An 8,550-nucleotide genomic window follows, 5' to 3' on the forward strand; every position below is an offset into this window, starting at 1 on the left:
AGAACCTCAGGTGAGAGTAAGACATCCCACAAACTGAATGCAACTCCTCAAATCCTTAAATTGCTGAGCTGCACGAATTGTATGCTATTGCGGTGGAGGAATTAACCAAAGCATGTGAGTACACATATTACTGTTCAGCAGAAAGTGCAGCGATTGCTAACTCGTCTTTTGCCGTCCCAGCAATGTATTGAGGCTTGCGATGTGAAACATTATGTGTCCGTAGAAACTTTGCAACCTAGTTTATATTAATAAAGCACAGCATGTGACGATTCAAGTTACTTAGAAAGGTAAATTAATAGAAACAGCGTGAGCAATTCATTAATATACTATGATGTCATAAGAGAAAGCCCAGCTTATGGCGATATGCTGTATTTTTCATAATGGCGGTCCAACATTAAGGACTGTAGTATTTTTACAGAGTAATATTCGCTTCATCTGAAACAGAAGTGATATCCCTTCTACGTCAAATAGCATAGCAGGAATAGCATATTCAGCATAGCAGGAATAGCATATTCAGCATAGCAGGAATAGCATATTCAGCATAGTAGGAATAGTAGCTGAAATACAGCAATCTCTCGATTATTGCGCCTAATACGTTCTTTAAAACAGGCGCATTAATCGAAGACGCACTAATCGAATATAATAACCTATGGTGAGAAAATGTATAATTCGTTCCTCAAAATTTTTTTTGAACCTTAATTTTTTAATAAAAGAATTAAGGTATGTCTCAGGGCCTAGTTAAAGGAAAACCATGAAGCTGAAAGACAATAAAACATATTCAGAATATAAATTTTATTATTCTACTTCTTAACTAAGAATTGAGCTAACGTAGTTTGACGGGCATTTTGTTTCTTTTTTTCATACAGCCGACGGTATGGCCCTATTGCCTCTTCTACTCTTATGCAAATTTTACTGTTTCTCTCTCTCTCTCTCTCTCTCTCTCTCTCTCTCTCCATCTGGGTCAGCCTCTAAGCATTGCTGCTTAAAAACTTCGATTGTACGAAAAATATTTTAATTGTTTCTGTGAAATCTCTTTTCACTGATTATCAGTGGTTAAATTTTCTTCATATTCTTCGGGATCTTCCCGCTGTGCATCTAAATTTAGCAGGTCGGAATCACTCAATTCTTCAGAATGAGATTTAATTAACTCTTGGATGTTATCATTGAAGGGGAGAAAGAAATGAAGGACGTACGAATTGGTCGCCAACACGCGAAATCACGTGCTTTATAGATAAAATTTCCTAACTGTTATACAAGCAAAATAGTCACTACTTTAAAAACTAAATGATCATCAATGAAAAGTTAATTTTGCGACGTGTAATAATAAACAACTCATCCCAGAAGACGGATTGATTACCCCATTATCGGAATGGATTCTCCTTTTTGTAACATGCGCAGAAGTGTCGAAGGGTCTCGAATCTATAGGCATACTATAGCAGATGACATAAATTTCGGCGGTAAAAAGTTGGAACACAGTATACATAGTGCATTAAAACTAACTTTGTAAAATGTTTTAAATCGGTAACTAAATTATTTCATTCTGGTGAGTGATTTTTTAAAATAGTTAGCCATAAAAATGTATAGATAGAAAATTTGTAAAATCTGTAACATTTATTTTTAAGATGTATATAGGCGCACTAATCAAATTTGGGTATCGAAAAAAAATGACGCACTAATCGAAAACGCACAAATCGGGGGCGCACTAATCGCGAGATTACTGTATAAATCACGTTTACAAAAATAACAGCTCACTGTGCTTGACCTTCGATGTCCCGGTGACTTTTGGACTTTTCTTCCCTTTAGCAACTGTAGTACGACTTTTAAAATGGCGACATCCTTTGTTCTTGGTGACAGCAGTTCAGTCTGACTTTCAGCTCACAAAATTTGAATATAACCTAGCCGATTTCGATGAATTAGACGTCCCAGTCTTCAGCGTAACAAGTAGAGCTAAATAGCAATACTTTCAATTTAAAATATGGGTTAAAACCACTTTAAACCTAGAACAATAAAAAATCCTCTGAAGCTTGTTATTTCCAAACGAAGTAGGCAGATCTCCTTCAGCCTATGTGAAGATAGATATATAGAAAGCCGAACTCCACCATTTGGCCATCACTATAATGAACTCGAGGCTATCAATGAATTAAGCTTTTCAGAGGGAAAGATACGGCATACTATTGCCGCCATAAGGTGCACTTAAATCCTAACAATAACAGGTATAATTGTCTAAAATAGTGATTTCTACGGTCGTTTGGTCGTTTTTTTTTGTTTTTTTTTTATCAGCATGCTTAAAAATTCTAGCTGTCTGTGGCAGGTGGTAATCGGACGAAGACCTGTAAAAATTTCCTCTAGTAGGCAATTAGAACCGAGACTCGAACCTACGTAAATAGGTCTTTCTTCGGCGATCTGACACTATGAAAGTAAATACATTTCCACATGGCTACATATAAACCTACACACATTATTAAAAATATATTTGTTTATTATGTAAATTTTGAAGATTATTTAAATCTTGTACTATCGAAATCTACCACTAGAATTCTAAGAATAAATGAAATATTTACTATCTCGTAAATATTTGAGCCTCCAGAGCTCAGTATCGACGATGCCCGTTAGTTGAAAAGAACTGATTGGAATTCTGTTTATATGCAAAGAACCTTTAAATTATTTTAAGCTATAGGCAATTAGTTCATCATATCAGTTTTTCATCCAGGCAAACCAGTTAGAAAAATACATGCAATTATGATATGTACATGCTTAGGTCGTAATTCGGAACAACAACAATATCTCGCTGATATGCATATGTTATATCATCATCACCAAATTCCTGGTATATACCCTCGAGGGTGATGTTGAGTTAGGGTAAGTTTTAGGACTTGTTCCAGTAACTGACTTTTCGCTGTTTACCCTGGTTCCCTGGCGAAAACAACGGGGGCCTTGTTTAACCGGGCGACGCCCCAGCCGGCATGAAATTCTGTCATGTTGTACTATCATTTGAAATTCTGGTTTAAACCAGTAAGAATACAATTTGGTCGGCTAAATCCCAAATTGCCAGCTCATCCTCGTCCTGAATATACCTAACAGGTGCACCCTGTTAGGTATATCCAGGTAGATATACCTAACAGGGTGTACCACGAGAAAGTGAGGTTTGACATTAGGTCAGAAGCCCTGGTTGGTTCTCCGCATTCCTTTGAAGGCTATGTGGAGGTCTCCTCTCATTTATATAGCTTTGACCCTTAAACACCCCGCATATATTATATTATATATTATATAATAATATCAAATATCTTTTATATTTATCATCTACAAATTAAAAATGTTCTCATGATTCGATATCATTAAAAGTCCGCTAGTTGCATGTGTATGATACGGAAATACTATACCAATTTTTGTGAATATCGAATCAAGAGTTCCAGGAACACCAATTTGAAAGATGGATAAGTCATGCCTATCACGTCACATTCAGTGTAAATGTGATTTTCGTGATTTCCGTATTCATTTAATACACTGACATTTTGATGATTAGATCAATAGTGCTGAGACTCCAACACAAAAGTTTGATTTAGCGTCATGATTAACAGAATAATAAATAAAAACAGTGGTATAATATTATGTGATAATGTTTGAAAGTCTGTATCGAAAATAATCAGTTTAACATAAACTTTAGTAGCGCTTGGCATCATTTAAGTCGTAAGAAAATTAATTGATGATCCTTCTGTTTACGCTTGTTAATCCCTATTCTCGTATTATCCTATATCTGTAATCTGCGTGTGTGTTTCACTAGCCGGTTTGCCTGTTTTTCGAGACGGAAAAACCAGAGTTTCCCGGAGGGAAAACCTCCCCCCTCCTGCATATGAGACCGGGTAATTCATCATCTCATTATTATTATTATTATTATTATTATTATTATTATTATTATTATTACATGATACCTGCAAGAAGTCCAAGGGCTCATCGCGAGAGTACACCCCTAGTCCACTCGCTAGACTCGTCTAACGGTCTCCTTTACTGCTTAATTATCCTACTACACACAACTACCAACAACGCCTTATCCCGCCCATCATCACCACTACCAACAGTATTATTGTCTGTAAATTGCGAGTGTTCTGAAGGCCGATTTGTCTGTACTGTGGTGAAAAACCCGAGTTTCAAGGAGAAAAAATCCCGCTGCCTCCGTATGGAATCGGCTAACTCCTTCAGATGAAAAAGCCCATATAAAGATTCCTCTCGTAACAACAAAAATAATGGAAACACCTACAAATTTTTTGGAGAATATTTTATGAATAAACTGTAGGCCCACCTCGGGCTCTTATAACACCCGAATTCGACGTGGAATAGACTGATACAAGTCATGTACGTAAGATAATGGAATTTGTAACTATTCTTACTGCAAAATATGTCCCAACTGTGCCAATGATATTGCGGGTGTAAAATATGATCGAACCCTGAAGAATCGATTGGAATCGCAGAGACATCATCCGCGATGTGACAGTGCAGTATCACACAGCAGTGCCGTAGTCGATGTTGAATTAGCTGTTATGCAGTTAGTGTGCAAAATATCAGACTTCAGTGATCTCTAAAAAGTTCTGATAATTGGAGTGCGGCTTGCAGGAGCTGCCATAAACAAAATGGCAGAAATCGCAGGTGTATCACAAGCCACAGTATCGAAGATTATGACAAGGTGTGGAAACGGACAAGGCGTCTCCAATCGGTCCAGTCATCTTTTCCTCCTACAACATCGCTGGCACAATTGGGACAGAGTTTGCAGGAAGAATAGTCACAAATTTCATTATCTTATGTACATGAACTTGTACAGTCTATTCCACGTCGAATTCATGGTGTTCTAACAGTCCAAAGTGGGCCTACAGCTTATTAATAAAAAATTCTTCAATATAATTTGTAGTTATTTCGTTATTATGATAAAACCCTGCACATACAGTCTTTCTGCCAACTGTACTACGGAGGCGCTTACTTTCAAATGAAAAGTCCTGATAAAGGTTCTTCGCGTCCCGCACAGAATTCGAACCGTCTTTCCAACCAAATGTCATCGTCGAAACTGACTGATCTACGGAGACTCGAATGAATAAGACCGAAAAAAAATGTTTTATCCTTAACTGCGCTTAGGAAAACTTCCGTATGTGAAGCAATGCCAATAATGTGACAACGAAAGGGATTAACCAACAGCAAAATCTATATAAGTGTCATTATCGCGCATGTCAGATCTAAAGAAATTATTACAGAAATATTCTTCTCAGAAATCCAGCCTTTATTGGCAAATCATCATCTTCCAGGCTCTGAGTCTTTCAGTCGGCTATTGAACACCACTGATTGAAAAAAAAAAAAAACTTGTATTGGCTATTTTATACTATACGTGGGTGGGTATGCGCGCGCAGAACCGTTTTTATTAAAAAAAAAAAAAAAAAAACAATAATTTTTATATAAAATAATAATTTCATTCGTCGAAAACAATAGGTTTTACAAACTGTTGAAAAGTAGTACTAGATTAGAAAAGCTAGATGGCTTACATATACTGAGAAATAGAACACTTCTATATAGGAAACTTGCTGTTTTGTGAACTTGTTTGTATCGTATTTATTGATTACACTTAATGATCGAATTTTGGCAATAATTCAGGATTTTTGTTTTAACGGATGCAACCACACACACACACAAAAATAATAATAATAAATAAATACAAATAAAGAATACTGGCTTTTGGTAATTTGTTTATGAAATGGGAAGCCCGTTATTTAAAGAGCAACATTTTTTTTATTAAAGAAATAATTAGCAAAATTAGGGTTGTTGCTGTCTGAAATAACAGCCGAAGCATTCAAGACCATAATTAGACAAATGCATTATGTGTGCCAATCGCATGTATTCTTCCAGCCAGTTTCCGAGAATGTAAAAAACTCGATACTCTATTTAAAAAAAAAAAAAAACATGATGCCACCTACTACTTATGAAACGACTAATGTATCTTCATTAGTCATTTCATAAGTAGTTTTGAAATGACTAATGAAGATACAAATTTAAAAAACTTCATTTAAAAAACTCTTAAATAATTTATTAGATATATGAAGAGCCAAAGGCTTGAATGATATGGGATGTAATATCCCTTAACTTAAACAACTTAAATAATTCTTTGTGTTTTAGAAGGGATTCGAATCTAATCTTTCCAAACTTTAAGACTAAGAGTTCGGCTCACTCCCTTCGGGGAACAGTCAGCTTATGATCACGATACAACAGCCGTGGAGCCCATAAGGACAGGTACGGCATCATCTTATGAAACTAATATAAATCTATTGGTTATAATGCATTTGTCTGTCGAATGCGTGTATTCTTCTGACCAATTACCCTGTTTGTGGAACGAAAAACCCGGTTTCCCGGAGGAAGAAAGCCTACATCTTCGTACTAGAGCAAGGCTAACTCACCTCCAACTGAAATGTCCTGATAAAGGTTTTCCCAGTACTAGACGGGATTTGAATCCTTTGCACTTTAGTCTGTCCAACCCCAAGGGCATCGTCGAAACCTACTGAACTGCCGAGGTTCACCATTTGAGGAATGAAAAGACATTAGACAATTTTTATTTTTTTTAACCATATACACACTCTCCTTTTTTTTCCTTTTTAATATTTTCCCAGACAGTATTATTCAGACACAAATGACTCAAATAAATAAACAAATTGTCTGCTTGCCACATAACGCACTAATGTGCTATAAGATCTTTTAGCCTCTCGTGGGTGAGATTGGTATAAAAGAACCCTTTAATGTGTGTAATATTAAGATGGAACTCAACTGAAGGTGATACCGCTTAACTCTGTTTAATTACTAAAAAAAAACAGATAATATTAAATGAATTAGTTAAAATTAATCTGTAAATTATTAAAATTAATTTTAGTTATTAATATAAAATTATTTTAGCATTAATTGTGTTTTTACCAACATCGTACAGAATATTAGTAATATTGCTTTTAAGGATGTTTAAAGAAGACTCTCCTGAGAGAGAGAGAGAGAGAGAGAGAGAGAGAGAGAGAGAGAGAGAGAGAGTAAACTATCCTGCTAATCAATAAGAAGAGCATCCGCAATTAGCAACGACATGCACAACATCTGCACCAGTCGACCATCTGTCGCTGAACCAAAGCCCTACAGCTGCCCTGAATACAGTTGGTCACCCAACCATGTGCAGAATTTCCGGTCTTACGAGAGTAAATTGCGATCTAATAAAGCTTAGTAAGGAGAAAGAGTAGAGAGAAAGAGAGAGAAATACTATCCAAACCTTTCCCCACAGCGAAACTTAGACTGACTTCACACTTAACATCAAAGTTTCATTTTTAAAAAAGTCTTTAATTAAAATGAAAAGCACCCAGTTGTAATATTTAGTTATAGTTCAATGGGATATCTCAAAACTTCATCTCTGATCCATTTATCTGAACAATATGTATACCAGACGTCTTTCAAATCACTGGCTCACAACAACGCAATCTAAAAATTTGGAAGGTCATCCAAAATCATCTCGGTTTTCTTGAGTGATATATATGGCGGTTATGCGTGATGCTGGTAAGAATGAAAACAGGTTTATTTTAATTCCCAAATTTATTTTGGGATATAATATGAGCCTTTCCTATGAATTAAAAACATAGGACGTTTCATGATAAAACAGGCGGAACTTAAAACTTAATTCGAAATAAAAGTTCAATTCGTATGGCCTCCTTCAATCGAAAGTGCACTATGGTTGGAAAGACCTGGGTTTCATTCTCGTCTAGTAGGCGAGATACCTTAGAATGGGTTTTCATCTGAAGGTGAAGTAGTAAGTCTCATACGTAGGTGTCAGGATCGTCCATCTCTTAAAAAAAAACAAGCCGTACATACGACGGATGCATACATAACAATATGTAAAGGATTAACGACAGCCTGGTTGGCTGAATTGGTCATGAATGTCCTTGTAGATGTCTGCTTACCGAAGACCTGAAATAGGAATAAAAATGCGATGTCCGGTCTGTCCAGCAAAGTTTCCGAAGAAACTAACCTTTAGCTTACACCAATGATACTAATGTACTATATGTTTACAACCTCTCGTGGATGGTACTGTCTTTAAAAAATCTGTCCTATGGCAGCATTAAGCAGGTCTATAGTAAGCCAAATTATTTCGACCTGACAGCGCACAGACTCGAATATATATATAAACCAAAACACAACCAACTGCATTTTCCTGGTGTTTATAAAGTTTTGTGCGACTGTGGTCGATCTTATTTTGGCCAGACAGATAAATCTGTTTCACTTCGTCTTGAGGAATATAGACGTGACATCTTTTACAGTAGAACACGAGCGAGCGCCCTTTCCAGTCATGTCCTCTTCTCGGCAAACTCTAACCTTGAAGAACAGCCACATCAAGTTGACTGGGAACGCACTACTAATTTATAAATATGCAAGGATGAATTCGAAAGAAGAATTATCGAATCAAAAGAAATAGTTCTGGACCCTTCACATTTGAACAACAATCTAAGCTACAATTTGCCTGATTCCCATAGCGCAGTAATCCAGTACTGGCGCTCT

The sequence above is a fragment of the Typopeltis vanoorti genome, chromosome 14 (genome assembly GCF_054136105.1).
Source record: "Typopeltis vanoorti isolate ZY-2024b chromosome 14, IOZ_Tvanoo_1.0, whole genome shotgun sequence".
Classification (NCBI taxonomy): domain Eukaryota; kingdom Metazoa; phylum Arthropoda; class Arachnida; order Uropygi; family Thelyphonidae; genus Typopeltis; species Typopeltis vanoorti.